Below are 23,910 nucleotides of genomic sequence, written 5' to 3' on the forward strand. Positions count from 1 at the left end.
GGGGGAAGAAAGAACACTGCGCTGTCGGAGGGCCAGCGGCGCCGCGGTCCTCACTTGCTCTCAGGTCGACATTTGCTCGAGTTCTTGACCTTTTCCGAGCCTCATCTGCCAACGGGGCAAATGCCTGCCTGGAAGGGCCGCGCTCGGGTCGGGGGCAAACCAGGACCTGGCCCACGGCAGCTGCTCGGCGATGGGGCCTCCTGTCCCTGTCCTTCCCTGCTCTGTGTCCTGAACAGGCAGGCCTGGGTCCTCTCTGCTCCTCACTGGCCAAGTGCAGACCCCACAGCCACAGGCCGGCCCATGTAGGGCTGCCAGTGTCATCCGTCTGGGACCTGGCTCCCTGAGTTGACTGCAGGGGGGCCGAGCTGCTGTCCTGGAGAGAGTTTTATGGCTCCTGAGTGGTCACCAGGCAGCTGTCACTCAGGCTGTCAGAAGGTGGCCTCAGCTGCCCCCACAGCTGTTATGGAGCCTGGCAATGCAGTGAGCTGCAGATTTTGCTCCCTGCTGTGACCCCAAACCTCGCTGGGGCGATAGGCCAAGTTCCATTTTAACTGTCCATCGAGCTAAGGGAATATCATCCTCCTTGTGTGCCTAATTTTCCTGCTCAGTAAAATGACAGGGTTGGATGAGGCCATCTCTCTAAGTCCCTTCCCACGACGGATTCTGGACTTTTTGTAAGATGTTTGAACCTACAAAGTTAAGCCCAGAGTGACACAGGGGTCCTGTTTTACTTCGCCGAAATCCCAGAGCATCTAGTTCCCCAGCACCTGCAGGAGTCAAATCCAGTAGAAGTGAAAGGAGAGAGAGTCTCCAGTCTCGGCGGCCCTGGCAGGGACAGCGGGGAGCATAGGGTGAGCCCTGGCCCTGGGAGCCGAGACAGGGCTGTGAGGGAGGGCCCGGGGTGGGGGGGGGGGGTGCCACCACCAGGCTCAACGCACGCAGCCTTTTTCTTCTTTTTTTAAGATTTTATTTATTTATTCATTCATGAACGACAGAGAGAGAGAGAGAGAGGCAGAAGGAGAAGCAGGCCCCATGCAGGGAGCCCGACATGGAACTCGATCCCGGGGCTCCAGGATCATGCCTTGGGCCAAAGGCAGACGCTAAACCACTGAGCCACCTGGGGATCCCCCACACTCAGCCTTAAACTCAGTAACTTCACCTCTGGGAAATGATTCTAAGGAAATGACTGCAAATTTGGACAACAGTATATACATAAGGATGTTTATCACAATATTGTTTAAAATATTGAAGAACTTGGAACAACCTAAATGCTCAGAAATAGAACAACAGTTGAATAAATTGTGGTTATGTCCATATGATTAAAATATCAGGAAGCCATAAGACGTCATGTTATAGGAGATTTCAGAAATACTTAGGATGCATTAAGTGAAAAGGTGGCATATGTAATCATACCTATTGAATGCTGTAAATTATAGACGGACAGAGATGTATACGCATGTATATGTTCAAATGCAGAAGGAGGTCTATCGTGTTATCAAAAGCAGTTGTCTCTGGGTAGTGGGGTTGTAGTAGTTTTTTATTTCATTCTGAGTTTTTTCATGTAATATATGGGATATATTGCATCTTTGTCTCTTTGAACCTTTGTATAAGGTCAAGAATTTTATTTATTTATTTTTAAAGATTTATTTATTTATGATAGACATAGAGAGAGGCAGAGACACAGGCAGAGGGAGAAGCAGGCTCCATGCACCAGGAGCCCGACGTGGGACTCGATCCCAGGTCTCCAGGATCGTGCCCTGGGCCAAAGGCAGGCGCCAAACCGCTGAGTCACCTGGGGATCCCAGGTCAAGAATTTTAATAAATATTTGCTTTATATGCAGAAACAACAGAATGTTGTTGATATTTTTATTTTTAATAGTGGCAAATACTTTTAATAGTGGTAAAATGCAACATAAAATTTACCGTCTTAACCACTCCCTCTTTTTTTTAAAGATTCTTAAATTTATTTATTCATGAGAGGCACAGAGAGGCAGAGACACAGGCAGAGGGAGAAGCAGGCTCCAGGCGGGGAGCCTGATGCGGGACTCGATCTCACCCTGAGCCAAAGGCAGACACTCAACCACTGAGCCACCCAGCTGCCTCCCATCTTAACCACTTCTAAAATGTAGAGTTCAGTAGTGTCTTTTGCTGTTGTTATGTTTATTTGTTTATTTTATTTTTTTCATCACAGTTAAGTGTGCTCTTTAATACCCATCATCTATTTCCTCCGTCCCCTGTCCCCTCCACCAGGTTCTCTCTGGTAACCATCAGTTTGTTTTCCATAGTTAACAGCCTGTTTCTTGGTTTGTCTCTCTTTTTTCTTTTTTTAAATTTTATTTATGATAGTCACACAGAGAGAGAGAGAGAGAGAGAGAGAGAGACAGGCAGTGGGAGAAGCAGGCTCCATGCACCAGGAGCCCGACGTGGGATTCGATCCCGGGTCTCCAGGATCGCGCCCTGGGCCAAAGGCAGGCGCCAAACCGCTGCGCCACCCAGGGATCCCTCTCTTTTTTCTTTTGCTTGTTTGTTTTCCTTCTTAATCTCACACAGGAGTGAGGTCATATGCTTATTTGGCTTTCTCTAACTGATTTATTTCCCTTAGCATTATGCTTTCTAGCCCCATCCATGTCGTTGCAAATGGCAAGATTTTTTTCTTTTTTATGACTGAAAAATATTCCATTGTGATATATACCACATCTTCGATCAGTGGACATCGGCTGCTTCCAAATCTTGGCTATTGTGAATATTGCTGCAATAAACCTAAGGGTGCGTGTATCCCTTTGAATTAGTGTTTTCCTATTTTGGGGGTAAATATCCACCAGTGCTATTCCTGGATTGGAAGGTAGCTCTATTTTTAGTTTTTTAAGGAACCTCCATACTGTTTTCCGCAATGGCTGCACCAATTCGCATTCTCTGCAACGGTGCATGGGGGTTCCATTTTCTCTGCATCCTCACCGACGCTTGTTGTTTCTTGTGTTTTTTTTTATTTTAGCCATTCCGCCAATTGTGGGATGATATCTCATGCATAATTTTGATTTGCATGTCCCTGATGAGTGATGATGAGCATCTTTTCATGTGTCTATTGGCCCTCTGTATGTCTTTTTTGGAGAAATATCTGTTCATGCCTTCTGCCCATTTTTAAATTGGATTATTTGGTTTTATATATATCGATTCTTTATGTATTTCAGATACTAAGTCTTTATCAGAAATAATACTTGCAGGGGCACCTGGGTGGCACAGTCAGTTAGGCAGCCGACTCTTGGTTTTGGCAAAGGTCATGATCTTGGGGTCTTGGGATCAAGCCTCGTATCAAGCCCTGGATCAGGCTCCTTGCTCAGGCAGGAGTCTGCTTGAGGATTCTTTCTCTTCCTTTCCTTGTGCCCTCCCCCAATTTGTGCTCTCTCTCTCTGTAAAATAATTTTTTAAATCTTAAAAAAAAGAAAGATAGGGGCAGCCCGGGTGGCTCAGCGGTTTAGCACCACCTTCAGCTCAGGGCACGATCCTAGAGACCTAGGATCGAGTCCCACGTTGGGCTCCCTGCACGGAGCCTGCTTCTCCCTCTGCCTGTGTCTCTGCCTCTCGTGCTCTCTCTCTCTCTCTGTGTCTCTCACGAACAAATAAATAAAATCTTTAAAAGAAAAAAAATCTTAAAAAAAAAGAAAGATAAAAGATATTCACAAATATCTTCTCCCATTCCATAGGCTGCCTTTTAGTTTTGTTAATTGTTTCCTTCATTGTGCAGAAACTTTTTATTTTGATGTAGTCCCTATAGTTTATTTTTGCTTTTATTTCCCTTGCCTCAGGATAGATGTCTAGAAAAATGTTGCTACAACTGATATCAGAGAAATTACTGCTTGTGCTCTCTTCAAGGATTATTATGGTTTCAGAGCTCACATTTAGGTCTTTAATCCATTTTGAGTTCATTTTTGTGTGTGGTGTAAGAAACATGGTCCGGTTCCTTTCCTTGCATGTGCTGTCCGGTTTTCCCAGCACCACTTGTTGAAGAGACTGTATTTTCCCATTGGATAGTCATTCCTCCTTTGTGGAAGATTAACTGACCATATAATTGTGGGTTTAATTCTAATTTTCTGATCTGTGCATTGATTTTATTGATCTGTGCATCTATTGTTATGCCAGTGCCGTACTGTTTTAATTACTACCGTCTTGTAATATAGCTAGAAATCTGGAATTGTGATGCCTCCAGTTTTGTTTTTCTTTCTTTTTTTTTTTTTTTTAATTTTTATTTATTTATGATAGTCACAGAGAGAGAGAGAGAGGCAGAGACACAGGCAGAGGGAGAAGCAGGCTCCATGCACCGGGAGCCCGACGTGGGATTCGATCCCGGGTCTCCAGGATCGTGCCCCGGGCCAAAGGCAGGCGCCAAACCGCTGCGCCACCCAGGGATCCCTGTTTTTCTTTTTCAAGATTGCTTTGGCAATTCAACGTCTTTGTGGTTCCAGAGAAGTTTTAGGATTGTTTGTTCAGTTCGGTGACATGATGCATATTCACATGGTCGTGTAACCAATCTCTAGAACCCTTTCATCTTGAAGCCCTGTACCCATTGAATAAGAACACTCCATTCCCACCCCTGACAACCACCGTTGTACCCTCCGTCTAGGACTTTGGCTCTTCCAGGTACCTGATGTAAGTGGACGCGTACAGTATTGGCCTTTTCCCGACTGGAGTATTTCACTTCGCGTAATGTCTTCCAGGTTCATCTTTGTCGTAGCGTGTATCATAATTTACTTCCCTTTTCAGGCTGAATGATATTCCGCTGTATGCGTATGCCACATTTGGTTTATCCATTTGTGTCGAAGTGGACACTTGAGTTGCTTCCCCCTTTTGGTTCTTGTGAATCTTACTGCTGTGAACATGGGTCTCCGCATATCTCTTCGAGATGCCAGTTCTTTTGGAAACATACCCAGAAATGGAATTGCTGGGTCATATGGTAAGTTTAATGTTCCGAGGAACCACCGTACTGTTTGCCGTAGCAGCTGCACCATTTTACATTCCGCCAGCGGTACACGAGGGGCTCAGTTTCTCTCCACGCTCTGGCACATGTTATTTTCCTGGTTTTTGATAGTAGCCAAAAAATGTCATTTCTAAAGAGGGCAGGCCACGCTGAAATCTTACCTTTACCTTCTGAGTTCCCGATGCTGATTCCCGGGCTGCACACAAAGGGGATACACAGAGGCTCACTACAAGCCCCAGCGTCCAGCTCCCCTGCAGCTTATAGACGAGCCAGGAGACCCGTCTTGGCTGTGAGCCATCACTCGGGATGCCACTGGAGGGACCTGGCTGCGTGCCCTAAACTCATTTCAAAGTAGGGGCATTCAGGATGTCCTCATGCCAGAGCTGAGGCTGCAGAGCAGGGTTATAACCCTTTCTGTACGTGAGGGCTGTAGAGGGCAGAGGTCAGGACTGACCTGGCAGGTGCAGCATGATTAAACATGGTACGCCTCTTGTTTCCTTACGTGTGGCGTCACTCCAGGAGGATCCCATGCCTAGCCGTATGTCCTTCTGGCCTGACGTCTGGCAGAGCAAAAGAAGTGGAGCTGGGTTGCCTGCAGCTGCTCCCAAAGGCAGTGCACGGAAAAAAAAAGGTCCTCAACCAAACTGAGGCATCAGCAGGGACCTGTTTTGGGCTCTGAAGAGGGTCAAATAAGTCAGAAATGGGCAGCAGAGCAGCGGGCAGGAAGCAGCAACGGCAGCCCCGTGCATCCCCGCACCTGTGAGATGGCCTCCCAGACGACTACTGCCCCAGTAAGGTGGAGCATCACAGAATTTTCTGTTTTTGCCTTGAAATAGCTAGAGGCAGAGGGATGGCCTAGTTGACCTTCGGAGGGCCCAACCAGCAGCACAAGGATGTCACCTGATATCTCACTTTTATGCTGGTATCAAATAAATATTTATGTATTTTATGTGTATTATTTATGACGGTCCTATTTCAGTTTCCGTGCATGGCATCTGTGTCTGAGGACAGAGTGTCCTTGGAACTTTCACGTTAGGGATTGTTAGCATCAGTGGCTCCCATCGCTTTTCCTGGCTCCTGACCTTGGGCTGGTAATTTGTGGTGACGGGGAGAAGACACAGTGAGGGGCAGGCCATCGTCAAGCACCCCGAGACAGCTGCAGGGTGGCTCTTTCTCACGGCGAGGAAATTGCTGTCCATTTCAGCTTGTGGAAACCCAGCGTCACCCCCGGTGACTCTCATCAGACGGAAATGAGTCTCCTCAGGGAGAAGTGAGGAGCCGTGACGCATGATCACTAGCTTGGCCTCCTGCGGGCCCATCGCCCACAGGGTCTGCCCGGTGCCCAGCTCTCCTGGAGGCAGCTGCTGCTGTCTCTGCAGGATCCTAGGGGCCTGCACGGGGGTCATGGAGAGGTGGTGCTCAGGGCTGGCTGGTGGGCCTGTGACCTGTACCACCGTGAGGGGCCCTGTGCTCACACTGGCCCCACGCTTGGTTTAAGGCTCTGCTATCACTGAAACTCTTCATCTTCTTAATGCGGGGCCCTGCAAGTTATATAGCAAGTTACGTAGCTGCCTTTTCCACGGGAGCCCTGCAGAACTCTTCCTCGGGGAAGGAATGGTAGGAGCACACCATGCCCAGATGGCGCCCGCCGCCTCCTAAGTCCTAGCATCTTGAATCTCACTATACCCTGCCTTGTTTTAGAACTATTTGCTTGCCATTCTGTGGCTAGACCGTCACCCGCAGTGGGTAAGGACCCACTCCGAGCATCGCGGTGCCTAGCACATGGCAGGTGCTCCGTGTTAGCTGAAGTAACCGCCGGGGACTTCACGCCGAGTCAGTGCTTTAGCGGCAAAGGAAAATAAAACAGGGGACCCCTGATGATAGAGTCAGATTTTGTCAGGAGAATGCGTGGGAAGTGGGAAGTATGCAAGACCGGAGGGGCTCCACGGCTGAATTTCCACGTTGCTGTGTCTCTAGCAAGGCACGGATGTTATCAAACACCTGCCGTTTGCAGGCACTGGGCTGGGTGCCCTAGGGCACAGTCCACGCCACCCTAAGACCTCTCACGGTTAGGAGGCCCAGAGAGCTCAGGAGCTTGCCCAAAGCCGCATGCTGACAAGTACAAGAACGGAGATTTGCACTCAGGTCTGTCTGGCTTCAAAGGCCTCTTTGCTGGTCGGGTAGGGGCTAGGGTGGGGAGGTAAGATGGGGGGCGGGGGGGGGGCAGAAGGGGAGGGAGAAGCAGGCGCCCGCCGAGCAGGGAGCCCTAGCCGGGCTCCATCCCAGGACCCTGGGGTCATGACCCGAGCCCAAGGCGGCGCTTAACCACCTGAGCCCCCAGGCACGTAAGCAGCAAATAGTTGCAGACCCAAAGGCTGAGGAATGTGTGCATCAGAGCCCCCGTGCAGTCTTGACTCTATTCCTGCGAAGCGTTGCGCCTCCGGGCCTGCAGGTGGGCAGGTCGAGCATCGCCGCGGGGCGGCTGCTGTGTAGACCGGCGACCGTCGCGGTGGCAGCACGCGTGGCCTGCCATCCTCCAGGCGGGGCCGCGCTCTTTCCCGGGGACTCTCGACTCAGACTTGGCAACATTAGTTGCATCTTCACGGAAGATGTTGGCCAGGAGGGTCCCCTGGGGCTGCAGTTGCGGGGCCAAGAGCCCCCCACCCCCCACCCCGGGCCGGGGAGCCTGGGGGCGCCACAGCCTTCAGACCCGGCCCCGCTTTTCAGGTCCCTCATCTGTCCTGACTTCAGGTTCTCATTTCCTTGGATGAGTCCTTGCACGCCCACCTTCCGATCACACGCATGGAGTCAGCGTCCCCTCCGCATCCTGTGGCACCTGCACCAACACAGACACCCCCTCATCCCACACGTCTCCCCCCCTTCTGCCTGCTGCGTCTTCTCGGTGTAGGAGAGCCACTGGGCTGAAATCCAGCGTCCTGACCATGCGTCTGCCCGACTCCATCTGCTCTTGCCAGAGTGTTGTTCATGGCGTGTCATCTGAGAGTGGGGGGGCAGGTGCGGGGGCCCCGGGGAGCAGACACCCTCACCAGTGCCGGGGGGCCGCCCTGTCTTCCTCCAAGCGAAGCCCAGCTGGCCTGCCCCCGGGGACGCATGCGACCAGGTCAGAGAGCAGAGCCTCTCCAGGGTCCTCAGCGGCAGTGCTGACCTTGGAGGCCAGGACCCCAGGACATCCCGAGCTGCTATTTGGGGATGCCTCCTTCTGGCTAAGGAGACCCTGACCAGGCAGAGGGTCCCCAACCCAGTGCAAGAAGGGGAAGGTGGCTTTGCCGCTGAAAGGGTGGTCTGTAAGGAGCTCCAGGGGGCGAAGCTCACCGAAGGGGTAGGGGAGCCCCCCACCTATGCAGCACCGGCTACCTGCCTGGCGACCTGGGCTGCTGGGAACAGCTCCCTGTGTGGGGGCCTGGCCTGGGGATCAGCAGCTCTGACTCAAACCACCCGGCGGCTTCCTCACTCCGCAGAAGGTCTGGAAGCTTTCCTGGCACCCCTGACTCCTGCCCCGCAGGCACCCCTCCCAGCCTGGGAAGCCTTGCAGGGAGGCAGCTGGGAGCCTGCTGGGTGGTGAAGGCTTCCTCCTGGGTGTCAGCAGGTGTGGGCTCCCAGTGGATCAACCCCTGCAGGGCATGGCTGAATGGCCAGACAGGAGCAAAGGGAGGGAGTACCCCGACTTTAAAGCTTCTGGACCTGAGTCGAGGTCTCGGACTCCACGTGTGTTTTGTGGGGAGGCCTCATTCTGGGATCAAGTCCTGGGTTGAGACCTGGCCATTTGGCCTGGAGCAAGTTGCTTTACCTCTCAGAATCTCAGAAGCCGCCCACCCTGTGAAGGTGCCCTGGGAACAGGTGGCAGGTGGCAGGTGTGTGCAGAGGAGGATTCCTGTAGCCAGGGGGCTGCTGGTTTCGTCCATCCGCACAGTGGGGACTCCCTTCTCTCCTGCTCTCTTCGTAGGCCCCGGAAGCACTTCCTCATGGCAGTCCCTGCGGATCACACCAAACACGATAAAACACGCCTGCAGCCCCCCTTGAATATTTTCTGCTGTAAACTTTCCAAAAGAGATTTAAGGAAGTTGCTTTGTAAGTGATTTGGCTGTAAGTAGCATTGAAATTTGATTGGTTGATTTTCCAGGGACCACGGTGTATATTGGAAATTCTTGGAAAGCAAGAAAAGCTGCAAAGAGTTCTAAATTGATGCCACTGTCTTGAATGCTGACTGAATGGTTTTGCAAGCCAGTTGGTAAACCAGCTTAGCAACTTAAATGGGGGCGGGGGGCGGTAGTATTTACACCCTGGAAATCAGCAAGAACCGTAAATTAATGGAGTGTGAACTCATAGCTCTCCACCACCCCATCACCACCACCACCACTCCCGCACTGATTTGCCCCCAAACCACTGACAAAGTGGTGGTTTATCTGTTTGTTTTCGATCTTCCCGGGTGATTCGAATTGGAAGTCCGGGCTGGGAGTCCCCTAATGAGGACTACATGCCCATAGGTACACACGTACGGCTCAACAGGACCCCAGACTCAATTCTGGGAGGAAGGAGGAAGGATGGATTCTTGCAGGAAAGAGGAAATCCTCTGGCAGGGAGGTGCTCACCGCCACCAACCTCAGGCCTTGCTCATGGGGAGTCCTAATTTAGATCAAGGCCTAGTCAAAGACGGTCTAATCTGTCTTTGTTTTTGTATTTGCTCCGTAGTTAGCTGGTTTATTTTTATTGTTTTACTGCTGCCATGTTCTTCAGTAGCAGCCTGGTTATCGTGTTTATTGTACTTCTCTTTTTATGTTACACTGTTAGCAGGTCCTTTTGGCAAGCAGAGCTGCGGAGGCTGGGCTCGAGCTCCTGGGGCTCTGCTGGGCCTTCCTACTTCTGCAGCAGGTGGCCTGGGGGAAGCCCTTGATCTTGACTTCCAGACACTTAAGGTCTGCGGGTGGTCCTGCTTTCAAAGCGACCTCCGCAGGATTTTGGCTTTGCCAGCTGAGCAAGTGTGTGAGCTAGGAGGCTTCCAGAAAGCCGCTCAGGACCTACTCCACAGAGCCTCCAGCCCTCAGAAGCGGTGGGAAATGGGGCGGGGGGCTCGGGGCACCCATCAGGGGAAGGCCAAGCATAGCACATTTCAATGGAATCCCGGGGACCAAGGGAACAAACCAGATTTATGTGTTTCAACAGGAGAACTCGCAAAATGCGCTGTGGAGTAAAAAATGCAAGTTGCCAAACCTTGTGGGATACATGATGCCATCTCCGTGAAAACACTCCTCCCAAAACACGTTACAATAGACTTTGTGTAGGTTTATACATAAATAAAGGAACGGAAATGTCTATATTTTTTTAAATTTTAGGGCGTACATATCAAACCCATAAATAATAACCCCTGGGGATGAGGAGACAAAGATAAGTTCTTTTTTGGTTTTTAAATATTTCATTTATTTATGAGAGACACACAGAGAGAGGCAGAGACGCAGGCAGAGGGAGAAGCAGGATCCACGCAGGGAGCCCGACGTGGGACTCATCCTAGGACCCCAGGGTCACGCCCTGAGGAAGGCAGGCGCTCCATCGCTGAGCCACCCGGGCGTCCCAGACAAGGACAAGTTCTAATAGAAAGTGATGGACAAAGAAACTTTAGGTTTAGCAGTAATGTTCTAATTTTTTTAAAGAAAATTAACTTACATATGTAATTCAGCTTATTTTTAGAAATCTAATCTTTTGTGTGTAAAGGCAAAGCATAGGGCTTGGAGTCGGAGGTTGGGGATCGAAGCTCTGCTCCACCCCATCACCCCTTGATTCCATCTGGCCACTAGGGCCATTATTAATCCCCTGCCTTTACTTACCGCTTGGGTAAACGGGCATAAAGATAAAAACAGTGATCAAGGGGGCTTCCTTTTTTAAAAAATTTTTTTAAAATTTATTTATTTATAAATAAATTAGTAAATAGTCACAGAGAGAGAGAGAGAGAGAGAGAGAGGCAGAGACACAGGCAGAGGGAGAAGCAGGCTCCATGCACCGGGAGCCCGACGTGGGATTCGATCCCGGGTCTCCAGGATCGCACCCTGGGCCAAAGGCAGGCGCTAAACCGCTGGGCCACCCAGGGATCCCCAATCAATGGGGCTTCCTAAAGAACTCAGTGGCCCGCTGGAGAAAAGTATATATATCTAGTTATAATTAGCGTTTTGTTTTTAAAAACAATTTTGAGTCTTTACAAAGACGGTCTCAAATAAAATCCAAGGTCTCTCCCCAAGGACGGAGAAAATAGAGCTATTATAAAGGAGCCACCGTGAGTTTCTTAAGAATAGGTCATGTCGGACTAACATTACCTCCTTTGTTCACAGAAGGGGAGAGAAAGAAGCAAAGATTTATGCTGCTTTGTGCCCCAGGCTGTGTGCCGGTGTACTCAGAGTTCACAACACCCAGAGAGGCAGGTTTCTCATTTTACAGATGCGGAAGCCTGAAAAGGGATTAGCAGAGTCAAGGAACGTGCCTCAGGGGACACGGAAGATATGGATTCAGATCTAGGTTCACCTGGATCCCAAGCAGGTACCCGGAGCAGCAGCAGGAGCAGCAGGAACCATGGTAATAGCCACTTCTATCCAGGGATGTCATTTAATCCTCCTAGGGATGGGACGTTTTATCACTCACTTTTTACAGGTGAAGAAAAGGGGATGCAAGGGAGGTTGAGTGAGCTAGCCCCAAGTCACAGGTCTGTCTCATTCCAAAGCCCAAGCTCTGAACCATGCTAGTCTATGGCCTCCCTCCTCCAACTACCCCCAGTCCAGGAGATCCTGGCCTCCCCCAGGGGAATAGTCTGTCAGAATCTTGGAAAGGCGGAAAGGGACAGAGCAACCATATATACCACTCCAACCTGGGTGAGTATATCACGGTGGCGGCTTACAGGGGTTGGGGTGCATGGACTCCCATGGCCATCTGGATAGAGCTGGGAGGTCAAGAAGGAGATATAAAAGATGAAGTCTGATACCACTTGTGTAGTAGATTGAATTGTGTCCCCCAAAAAGATACATTGGAAGTCCTCACCCCTGGTACCTGTAAATGTGACCTTATTTGGAAATAGGGTCTCTGTAGATGTAATCTAATTAGATGTAATCTAATTAGAACAAACTCATAGTGGAACAGGGCATTGGGCGCTAAGCCCGATGACCAGTAGCCATATAAGAGGGAAATCTGGACACAGAAACACATGGAAGACACACACCGAGGGAAGAACACTGTAAAGATGGAGGCAGAAATGGAGGGATGCAAGCTAAAGCCAAGGAATGTCAAGAATTGCTGACAATCTACATGGACTATAGGAAATAATAAAGGGGATTATAAGGGAAAGGAGGGGAACTGAGTGGGAAAAATTAGAGAAGGAGACAAACCATGAGAGACTCCTGACTCTGGGAAACGAACACAGGGTTGCAGAAGGGGAGGAGGGCGGGGATTTAGGGTAACTGGGTGATGGACAAGGAAGAGGGCACTTGATGGGATGAGCCCTGGGTGTCATACTATATGTTGGCAAATTGAACTTCAATAAAAACAAATGAATAAAGAAAAAAAGTTGCTGGCAATCAAGAAAAACTAGGAAGAGGCAAGGAAGGATTCTTCTCTAGAGTCTTTGGAGGGGATGTGGCCCTAGTGACACCTTAACTTAGGATCTCTGGCCTCCAGAACTGTGAGAGAGTGAATTTCTGTTGTTTCAAACCACTCAGTTTGTGGTAATGTGTTTTGGTAGCCCTGGGAAACTAAAACAACTGGGTTGCTCCATAGCTGATTGCACAATCACAAGATATCATGTGGACTTGGGTAGTAGGACAGAGGGCTTCATCCTTGATCCTAATTTATCCTATTGTTCTCTTGGATGAAAATCAGGAGTATGTCTGCCAATCAAATAGGTAGGTCATACAAAACCTGGAGAGATGCTTAGCACTGAAGATAGGATCTATATTCAAAAACACCTGAAGAAACTGCAATAATGGGCCAAATTTTATAAGTTGAAGTTTACCAAAGACAAATTCCTTTATTTAGTTGGTTCAAAGAACCAACTGCATGACTGCAGAACAAGGAAGCTCTGGCTTAATGGCAGCTCACATATGTTGGCCAAAGATGAGTACGAGCCAACAAGTCATTGCAGTTGCTATAAAAACTAATGCCCCTTTAAGATGCTCCATTGACCAGGAGAAATGAGAGAGCAACCCACTGGTCAGGCCACATCTGGAGCTTCATTCAACTCTGGGTACCACACTTTAGTGTTTGGCGCTACTCAGCGTCCAGGGTAAGGGAGCCAGGGAGGTGAAGAGCCTAGAAACAGTCGTGCAAGGAAGATCAGGGGATCTAGGCTTGTTTCCCTGGAGACAAGATGTGGGGACATGGGACATGTCTTGAAATACTGAATGGCTCTTGTGATGTAAAGGGACCCAGGCCAGTTATATAGTATTCAGAGAGGGGGTTCCTAACTAGCTGCTCCTCGCTGATGATGGCAAGCAGCAGTCTCGGGCTTCAGGCTAGGACACAGCTACTGGTCTTGCAGCGTTTATCCTCTCTTTTTCTAGTAACAGCACCCGGAATTCCTTTACAAGACCATTTCCGCCTCACTTTGTCCATGGTTCCAGGGGTGGGCACATGAGTCAGGCTTAGCCAATCATTGTGCTCTATCTCTTCAGCCATAGTAATCTGTTCAGGGATGGGCATGGGACCCAAGCCAGATCAGTTAGTGTCTATACCAGGCAGAGACGCTCTCCTTCCCCTAGGATCACAAAGCTGGCAGGATAGAAGCCCAGATAGCTGGGGTGTGAGACCAACTTGCCAAGGTGTGAGAAGAGCCCACTTGAGAATGAAGTCAACACAGGAAATAGAGCCAAGAAATGGAGACAGAAAGATCTCTGCTGGCGCCATGTGAACACCTGGATCCAGCCATGACTGCAGCTTGTTGTGATGCGATGCAATGCAATCCTCTTTTATGCACTCACCAGCTTGAGCTGAGGCTCCCTCATCTGCAGTCAAGTGTCCTAACACATCACATCCACCTGTGAGTATGGCAAGGCGTCTGATGAAGATGTCATGCCGAGGGAATAGTAATGGTTGACACTGATTGAGCATCTTCTGTATGTAGAATTTGTGGTAGACTTCTATTTTTTTTTAATTTTTTAAAAACTATTTATTAAAAACAAAAAAAAAAACTATTTATTTATTTATTTATTTATGATAGACATAGAGAGAGAGAGAGGCAGAGACACAGGAGGAGGGAGAAGCAGGCTTCATGCTGGGAGCCCAACGTGGGACTCGATCCTGGGACTCCAGGATCGCGCCCTGGGCCAAAGGCAGGCGCCAAACCGCTGAACCACCCAGGGATCCCCATTTGCTGAGTATTCTATGTATCTGTTAATAATTCAACCCTGACCACCCCCGTTTGCGTGTAGGTCTCTAGTCAATGTGCTCATTACACCAGCTGCTCTCAAGGTTGCGTCGTGCTGGACGGGCCCGTCCCTTGGTCCCTTGGTCGGCCTTCTGACCCACTCCGATCTGGACTAGTTCCCTTCCAGGCCTTGGCCACAGCTGCCGGCTTGGGCCTTCCCTCGTCAACTGCTAGACAGTCCCTTTGCTCCTCATTTTATTGGCTTCCGGCTGAGTCCCAGTCCTTCTTCTTTCTCAGTTTACAATCTTGTTTCGGCAGAGCACACCCTGAGTGGCTTCCTGAGACAGTGGCTAGGTGCGCAGAGGGCAAATTTTTGAGATCTTTCCTGAAAATGTTTCATGTTCCCACTTAATTGCTGCGGGTCAGACATCGCTCTCCTCAGAATTTGGAAGGTCCGGTTCCATCGTGCTCTCACTTCCAGGGTCACTGCTGAGAAAGCTGGTGCCATTCTGATTCAGGAGCCCTTCTCATGCTACCTTGATGTCACTGATTTAAGAAAAAGTTGTTTTCATCCTCGAAACTCGTCTTCTCGTTGTCCCCAGTGAGCGGGCCTAGCAGATCCAAGGATGAGCAGGTGGGTCCCTGGGGGGGGTCGAGGCCCGCGGGGAGGATGTGTCGGGGTTGCCCGCCGCTGTGTAGTAAACTTCCCCGGAGGTTAAAGGCCTGAGCAACAGTCATTTGCAGGGGCAGTTCCCAGGGGTCCGGGACCTGGCACGGCTGGGCCGGGGGCCGCCCGCAGCACGAGGGGCCGTGACCCACGAAGCCTGTGCCTCCAGGTGACTCAGCAGCGGCCCCCCTCGAGCGCCCCGACTGCGGCCTGGAGGCCTCTGCCCGCAGCACGAGGGCCCTCCCGGCCTCCCCGAACGAGGGCGACCCACCCGAAGCCACACAGCCTCGGAGGTGGCAGCCCTTCACCTTGCCGGGCCCTGTGGTGACAAGGTTCCGAGGCCCGGCTGCCTCAGGGCGAGGGCATTGCCCGGACAGACCCCAAGGGGCGGGGCCCGCGCCCAGAGCCGCCTCCGGGCCGGGCAGGTGGTGACCAGCCGAGCTGGGCCCTGGGCGAGGCGAGGGCGGCGGCCGCAGGAGCTCCCAGGGGACAGGCAGGAAGGGCTTCCGGGAGCAGCAGCTGTGGACACCCCAAAGAGGAGCGGGCCGCAGCCCAGGTGCACCCGGAGGGGAGAGCATCCCGGGCCGCGGGAAGATGCCGAACGCCAGGTGTGGGAAGCGTCGCAGTGGGTTCTGGAAGCTGCCCAGCAGAGCCCCGGGCAGGGTGAGTGCAGGACCCGGTGGGGGGGACCGCTCCTGAAGGGCCTGCCCGCGCCCCGGGGAGCTGGTGCGTATCCTGGGGCTCTGGGGGTGCTATCCTGGGGCTCCGGGGCATGCTATCCTGGGGCTCTGGGGGGTGCTATCCTGGGGCTCCGGGGGGTGCTATCCTGGGGCTCTGGGGGTGCTATCCTGGGGCTCTGGGTGCTATCCTGGGGCTCTGGGGGTGCTATCCTGGGGCTCTGGGTGCTATCCTGGGGCTCTGGGTGCTATCCTGGGGCTCTGGGGGTGCTATCCTGGGGCTCTGGGGAGTACTATCCTGGGGCTCTGTGGGGGTGCTATCCTGGGGCTCCGGGGGGTGCTATCCTGGGGCTCTGGGGGTGCTATCCTGGGGCTCTGGGTGCTATCCTGGGGCTCTGGGGGTGCTATCCTGGGGCTCCGGGGGGTGCTATCCTGGGGCTCTGGGGGGTGCTATCCTGGGGCTCCGGGGGGTGCGTATCCTGGGGCTCTGCGGAGTGCTATCCTGGGGCTCTCGGGGGCCGGGCCTGGCTTCCGGGAGAGCCGGGCGAGCAGACTGGTGCTTTAGCAGCCCCTCGTCTGAGGGAGGCCAGGCCCGTGGGGGGCCTGATGTGAGTGAGGGGCCTCCAGGCCTGTTGGAGGCTGGCCTCCCTTTGCGGGGGGAGCCAGTAGCGATGGGAGCCTGGGGGAAAGGTCAGGGTGGGGATGGCCACCACCCCTTTGGGTCCCCGGTTTGGCCGCAGGTGGCCCTGTGGTGCTTCCTCCAGGCCTCTGGATGCCTCCTGGTGTGGGAGCCCCCAGGCTCAGCTCCAGAGCCTGTAGAACCCTCCAGGGCTTTCTCAAATCCTCCCTCAATCCCACTCCACGGTCAGACTCACCCCGCCCTCCTGAGGCCCGTGAAAGACCTTGAGGCCTTGACCTAACCTCACTCATCTGCCAGCAGCCTCGTTGCCTTCTCCTCTACGTGACCGCGGGCAAGTGCATCACTCCTCAGTCACTTCTCCGAGGGGATGGGTTGGGCCTGCGGTGGCGGCTCCCCAGGTCCTGCGCCTGCCACCCCGAGGGCTGTGAGCCCCTGACCCCCTGGCCCTGCTCAGGCCTGCCCTGCAGAGCTGCAGGGACTGCAGGGAGCTTGGCTCCCCGTCTGAAGCCTGCAGACCTTTTTTTGGAATTTGATCTCTCCCAGGCCAGCACTTGGATCCTAGGATCTGGGTGTCCCGCCTGGACCCACCCGAACCCCAGGAGCCGCAGGGGACCGGTCCTCCGGAGGGCACCCACCCCTGCTCTGGGCGTGCATCACAGGGATCCTTAATCGGCACAGAAGCCTCCGTGCAACAGTTTGCCCAGCTCAGTGGTGACGCTCCTTCTTCGGTCTCCCCCGCATCCTTCAGGAAGCCGTAGACCAGAACAAGCTACATTCTCCGGGCTCCTGGGTACAAGACTCACCTGGGTTTGTCCCACTTAACTTTCCTGCTCCGGCAGTGGGGGCTCAGGTCTCCAGGTGGGAAGGGGACCCCTTCCTTCCACCTCCTGCCCCTCTGACGAGGCCCGGACCACCCCTGCGTGGGGCCGGAGTGCAGCTGCCCTGGGCCCCCAGAAGGGCTGAGGGCATTATGTAACCAGTCTTGACCAGACATTCTGGTTCCACAGGTACAGCCTGCAAGTTAAAAATTGTTCTAAAAATGCAGTGCGGCTGCCTAAACACACACAGTCCTGGAGGAGGAGGAGGCTGGGGGCGGAGGCTGCGGTCAGCAGAAGGATGAAGGATGTGTTTTCCGTGGGGATGTTCGCCCCAAGCGCTTTGACCCCAAGGGAACCCTCAGACTTGGGGGCCAGTGGCACATGCCTGCCCCCTAGAAATAGGTCGTGTGGCCTCACCCCCTCCTGACTCCCCGCCCCTTCGTAATCCTACAAGCTCCCCACCTCTGCCTGAATTGGGGTCTTGCTTTTCTGGGGATTTTTTTTTTTTTTTTTGAAAGTGTCCATACTTTGAGGCTCCTCTAACCTTCCTCTACTTCTTCTCTGGTCCCTTATTTGTTTTCTTCTTTTTCCGCCTTGCCTCTGCTCCCCTCTGTGCACCAAGTAATGGGGAGGGGAATTCCTCTGTCCCCTCCTTAGGCTCTGGCCCTCTCCCTGAGCCTCGGGTCCTCCATCTGTGACCTTGGGGGAAGTTCCTCCATCTCTCAGCTGCTGTGCAACAGGAACCATCCATTGTCTTCTCTGCCTCATGAGATGGTTGTGAAAATCCAAAGAGGTGACACTGACTCCTGTACACATGCACATGGACTTTTTTAAAAAAGATTTTATTTATTCATGAGAGACACAGAGAGAGGCAGAGACACAGGCAGAGGGAGAAGCAGGCTCCATGCAGGGAGTCCGACATGGGACTCGATCCCGGGACCCCAGGATCATGCCTGAGACAAAGGCAGATGCTCAACCACTGAGCCACCCAGGTGCTCTAGTACGTGGACTTTAAAACTTGCATTTTTTGGTTCATTTGTTACATATTTATTAAGCACTTACAATTTGCCAGGCACGGTGGTACCCTCTGGGGCATGTAATAAGGAATGAAAGACACCAATGGGTGACAGCATCAGAATTACGTGGAGGGCTTCAAAAAAGAGCCTCCCAACCTCCACGCAGACCTGCAGGGGCAGGCTCTACAAGAGGGGGCCAGGGAGGGAGGGCGGAATAGGGGATGCGTTTTCACAGCTTCTCTGGTGGGCCTGACCCCCACCCCGCCCCCCTGGGCCTGGAAACCAGTGTGTCAGCGAGGGAAGAAGCAGAGAGAGCCGAGGACGGAGAGCACTTTGGGAAGGAAGACTCCGCTCCCCAAGGTGGGGAAGAAGCCAAAGGAAGTTGGCTCAAGGGGGAAACAAGAGGGCCCTTTCACCTGCCTCTTGACTAGGTCTGCCCACGTACCTGTCTCCAGGCTGCCTAGCGACTGATAACCTGGGACAGAGTCTTTCAAAAAATAAGGAAAAGAACCACAAAGGAAACACGGTAGCTCTAATCATTTCTTCATAACAGGTGGCTTTCTCCCCTCAGCTGGGATATTTCATAGGGGCTTTCGCTCACGGATCAGCCTTTCCCTATTTGTTTTGTCTAGCGAGTCCATTCTTCTTTTTTTTTTTTTTAAGATCTTATTTTTTTTCAAGATTTATGTATTTATTTTGAGAGAGATGGGCGTGGGGGGAAGAGGGAGAGAGAGAATCTCAAACAGACTCCCTGCTGAGCACCCACAACCCATGAGATCATGAACTGAGCCAAAACCAAGAGTCAGAGGCTTAACCAACTGAGCCACCCAGGCGCCCCAAGATCTTATTTTTAAGTGATCTCTATACCCAATATGGGGCCCAAACTTACAGCCCCAAGATCAAGTCATGTGCTCCTCCAGCTGAGCCAGCCAGGCACCCCGAGAGTCCTTCTAAAAGGAGGCATATGTTTTCCACTTTGCTCTTGGTGTATGTGTAAGTAAAAACAGTAAGGTGTGTTTGTTTCTTTAAATATCAGTAATATTTATGCTGATGTTGATGAAGCAGTTATTAAGTCTTACTGCCTGGAAATTTATGCCCATTAAGAAATGAGCAGAGGAGCACCTGGGTGGCTCAGTCGGTTCAGGGCCTGCCTTTGGCTCAGGGCGTGATCTCAGGGTCCTGGGATCAAGCCCTGCATGAGGCTTCCTGCTCAGCCGAGAGTCTGCTTCTTCTCCTCCTCCCTCTGCTCTCTCTCTCTCTCTCCCTCTCTCTCTGTCTCACTCAAATAAATAAATAATCTTTAAAAAAAAAAAAAGAAAGAAAAGAAATGAGCAGAGAGATCCTTGGCTGGCTGGGTCGGTAGAGCATCTGACTCTTGATCTCTGAGTCATGAGTTCGAGCCCCATGCTAGGCACTTAAAAAATAAAATGAACAGGAAAAAAAAAAGACAAAAACCTAACATCTCCAACCTCGATAGTTTTTGTCCAAATTTTCTTTAGAAGAGTCCTTTAGGAATGATGACCTGATGTTCAGCAATGCCCTCATTCTACCACAGTATCTTTTTTCTTTCTGTTAAATTTAAGTTGAAATGAATATCTGTAATTTTGAAATGTTACCAGTGATTTTTTTGTGTTCCAGTTATTTGAGTAGTCAGTCACTATTGACTGGAAGAGCAGTGAATGAAACAGAAGTTCTGATGGAGTCTACACTCCAGCTGGAGACGGGTCACAAGCCCAATTCACCAGATGGCATAAGACCATGGTGAGTATGGGAGATAGTAGTAAAATGCCATGGAGGGAAAACAAAAATTGGGGATGAAAAGGACGAAATGAGAGTCACTTAAATGGAGTGGGAATTTTAGGTAGGGGAGCCTGCAAGAACCCCCCAGACGATGTTTTTAGACTTTTCATCCCACAAGATTTCAAAGATATGCAAAGGCAGAGAGAACAATGAAATGAGTTCCTATACATCACCTGGTTTCAACAATATTGACATTGCGCCAATTTAGTTTATCCAATTTTCTCCATCTTTTGTTTGTTTGGTCCTGGGGTTTTTAAAAGCAAATCTGAGATTTCACATGCATTTTCCTGTAAATGCTCCAGTAAGCGTCTTAATTGTTAAGCTTATTTTTAAAATTACACATTTACTTGCTGTTACGTGCCCCCCTCCCCCCCAGTTAACAACAGTGCCTTCACATCATCTAACAACCAGCCCATACTCTTATTCCCCAACTGACTCAGAAATATATTCTACATTTGGTTTTGAAACAGGATAACAAAGGTTAATTCTAAGTGAAGACATTCACTTTAATACTCTATTTTCCTCACTTTCCTCTGTATTTCCCAGGATTTAGCACAGAGTAAATGCTCCATGAATGTTTACTGTTCACTGAATCATCTGAATGAATGAAAGCGTTGTAGGCCTCATGATAGACACTTGCAGAGCTGAGCAGAGCAGGGAACCAAGGGGATCATTTCAGGAGGAGGAGAAGAGAGCAGAGAAGTCAAGAAGTCGCATGTGGGACAGTTTGAGAAAGGGAGGGGGATGTGCTTCTTTGGCCAAAGATCACACTGTCAACATCCTTCAAACCCAGAAGAGATGGGACTAGGACAACGGACCAATAACCAGAGGGTTTAGAGGCAGAGATCCTGGCCTTAGCCCTGACTCTGAAGAGAAACCAGGCCCAGAGGGCCTGACAGGGAGCCTCTGAGCCCATAGAGGCAAACACCCTGTTTTAAAGAGGCATGCCAAAGAGATTGTGTATGCTTCAGACCAGCAGTTTATCTCCTATAATTTGGCCTAAGCAAATAATGACAAGTGAGAGCAAAGGTGAGTCCAAGGATTTTCATTACAGCATTGTTGATAAGGCCAGAAGCCGCAAAAAGCCTGCCCAACCGCAGGGGGATGGTTCCTAAGGCCTGAGTCACATGATGAAATGGTATGTAGTCCTTAAACGGCATGTGGAGACCTGCGTACTTACAGATTTGAAAAGGTGCTCGAGATATATATTGCACGAAAAGCCACATTTCCAAGCAGTGTGTTTGATGACATTTCATTTTGACTATTTTATATCTAAGTATGAGACAAAAAATACATTGGTTAGCTCTGGTTGGTGGGCCTACAGATGATTTGTCACTCTCTCCTTTTTTTTTTTTTTTTGCTTATTTTTGAAAAATTTCCTGCGATAAATATAGCTGGTGCGGATAATAAACATGAAAAGAAAATCAGAATAAATAAGATCTACACTATCCTCTAGGGATGGAGGTTAGTAGTGTGATCTGACAGGTGTAAACTGACTAAAGGGAAAAGCACTTGGGATTCCCAGGGAGCAATATTCCCAGGGGAGAAACCTCGGGCCCCAGGGATCCTCAGGGGGAACAGGGAACCCTCCTCAAACAGAGCAGGTGTTGAAACCCAGTCAACTAGCGCTAATCAGCTCCATTACCCTCAGCTCAAGGCATAGCGTGCCAGGTGTGGGGATAATGGGATTAGAAAAGCAAGATTGGTTCTAGGGCCACAGGGGGTGTCCGCAGGCACCAGCTCCACGCCAGGCCTCCAGGCAAGTGCCAGCCCTTCCAGGTGCTGGGGTATCTGACCCTTGTACTGAGGGCCTGGCTGGTTCCTGCGACTCGATCTCAGGGTCGTGAGTGCAAGCACCACGTTGGGTGTAGAGATTACTAAGAAATAAATAAGTGTATGGGTGCCTGGGTGGCTCAGGTGGTTGGATGTCTGCCTTCAGCTCAGGTCATGATTTCGGGGTCCTGGGATGGAATTCCACTTTGGGTTCCCTGCTCAGCAGGGAGGCTGCTTCTCCCTCTCATTCTCCCTCTGTGCTCTCCCCCCCTCTTTCTCAAATAAATCTTTATTAATAAATAAATCTTTAAATAAATTTAAAGAAAGAAATGTAAAAAAGTAAAATTTTTCTGTCTTAAAAATATATATATAACTAAAAATGTATACCGCGGAAGAAAAACGTGATTGATAAACCTGAACCCCTAAGATATTTTTTTTTAGTTAATTTTCCTTCTATACCGCAGTTCATATACATGGGCATATTGGCATCCCCCGTGGCCTGCCCATGGGATCCTGATCTCTTCATTTACCATCAAGAGCACAGACTCCTCAGTTTCCAGGGAAAGGCCTCCTGGCCCCACTCCTTGGGCCCGGCTCCCCAGACAGGGCTTGGACCCGCCCTGAGGACTGCGGCCTGCAGTGTAGATCCTGAAAACCCTCAAGGAACAAGACTCTCAACCGTGGACTGAATGCTCAGGGAACAACGTGTGGAGAGGAAAGGCACAGAGTTGAGATTAAGACCATAAAATTCCCTATAATCATGTTTTCTTGTTTGTTAATGATTAATTAATTATCATTATATATAATAATTGATATTATTAATAATCGAGGCAGCACCCTCCACGAAGGGACGCCGTGACCACCTTCGTGGGGCTGCATCCTTCACTCACACAGCAGGTCCTGCGGGCTCCTCCTCGCAGCTGCCGAGAGACCATCGTGATTCTGCGTGGCTTTGCTGCTGGTGACCCGCAGGAAGGTCAGAGGCATCCCTCTCACACAGCTCAGCCTGCCGCTCATTCTCTGACTTGGGAACAGGGCCACCGGCTTGAGCACTGGGCCATTTGTGGGCCTTGCTCACATTTGAGACCCTGGAGAGTCTCCGTGTCTGTCCTCCCCGTCCAGGATGCCAGAGCATGCAGGCTGACACAGAGCCCTAGATGGGCCCCACCAGGGAGGTCTACACAGGCCTGGCGACCTACCCCTAAGCCCACTAAGCTAGCCTGAGGCCAGGGCCCACCTTCCTCAGCTTCCCTTACTTCCCCCAAGGCTACACTATGCAAAACATAAAATGTTTACTCCAATTCAGCCATTTGCCTCTGGTTTTGTTTTGTTTTAAAAGAAGTTATTTATTTATTCATGAGAGACACAGAGAGAGGGAGAGGCAGAGACACAGGCAGAGGGAGGAGCAGGCTCGCTGCAGGGAGCCGGACAGTGGGACTCCATCCCAGACCGGGACCCCAGGATCACGCCCTGAGCCAAAGGCACACACTCATCAGCTGAGCCCCCAGACATCTCTTGCCTCTGGTTTATCATCACAATCCGCAAACTCCTTTCTAACTGGCTGCCGGCAACACACTCCATGGAGGTGCAAATTCTTTCACAAGTTGTTCTTCTGATCAAAAACCTCAGGGTGGTTTCCTACTTCACTCAAAGTTAAGTCTTTTCCTTACAAGGGCATCTTCTGCTCCCCTGGCTCTGGCTCCGAAGGTTCCTCCAATAAAAGCATCCGGCAGGCTTCTGCCTCGGGGCCTTGGCCCGGCGGCCTCCTCCAGCTAGGAGGCTCTCCCCTCAGCTGCCCGATACGTCAAGCCTTTGCTCAAACGTCCGCTTCTCAGTGAGGCCCACTTTGTGCCCACGTGTGGCAGTGCAGCTGCTTCCCTCCAGCACCCCACGCTGCCCTGTGCGCCTCCTTCAATAGCTCTCTCGCCTTCCAACAATCTAATAACGAGCTCGTTTATTACATTTGGTTTTTACTGTCCAGATCCCCCCCCACCCCCGCCCCAGCCCGGCACGTAGGCCCCGGACGGGCAGGGACCTCGTCCCTTTTGTTCACTGATAGGTCTGAGTGTCTACGGCTCGGAGCAGGATAAGGTACGGACCGGCCTGAACAGGGGGTGCTTAGATTCCTGAGAGGAAGTTCCTGCGGGGAAGAGCAGGTGCACCTTTACGTGGGGCCAGAGCTGCACACGGCC

General features: G+C 51.2%; 2 long non-coding RNA genes across 4 annotated transcripts; both read left to right on the forward strand.

Annotated features, from left to right (window-relative positions):
- Positions 1-4,259: 4,259 nt before the first annotated feature.
- LOC144305454 (uncharacterized) lies at positions 4,260-5,930 on the forward strand. The gene is made up of 3 exons (XR_013372466.1): positions 4,260-4,644; positions 4,759-4,948; positions 5,492-5,930. It is a non-coding gene; the product is annotated as an uncharacterized LOC144305454 (long non-coding RNA).
- A 2,704-nt stretch (positions 5,931-8,634) lies between these two features.
- LOC144305131 (uncharacterized) lies at positions 8,635-23,023 on the forward strand. 3 transcript variants are annotated; one of them, XR_013372148.1, is made up of 6 exons: positions 8,635-9,076; positions 10,154-14,961; positions 15,072-15,657; positions 16,855-18,129; positions 19,784-19,906; positions 22,183-23,023. It is a non-coding gene; the product is annotated as an uncharacterized LOC144305131 (long non-coding RNA). The 3 variants fall into 3 exon arrangements; XR_013372146.1 differs by having other exon boundaries at positions 16,855-17,118; XR_013372147.1 differs by having other exon boundaries at positions 16,855-17,101.
- Positions 23,024-23,910: the final 887 nt, after the last annotated feature.

The sequence above is a fragment of the Canis aureus genome, chromosome 35, assembly GCF_053574225.1.
Source record: "Canis aureus isolate CA01 chromosome 35, VMU_Caureus_v.1.0, whole genome shotgun sequence".
NCBI lineage: Eukaryota > Metazoa > Chordata > Mammalia > Carnivora > Canidae > Canis > Canis aureus.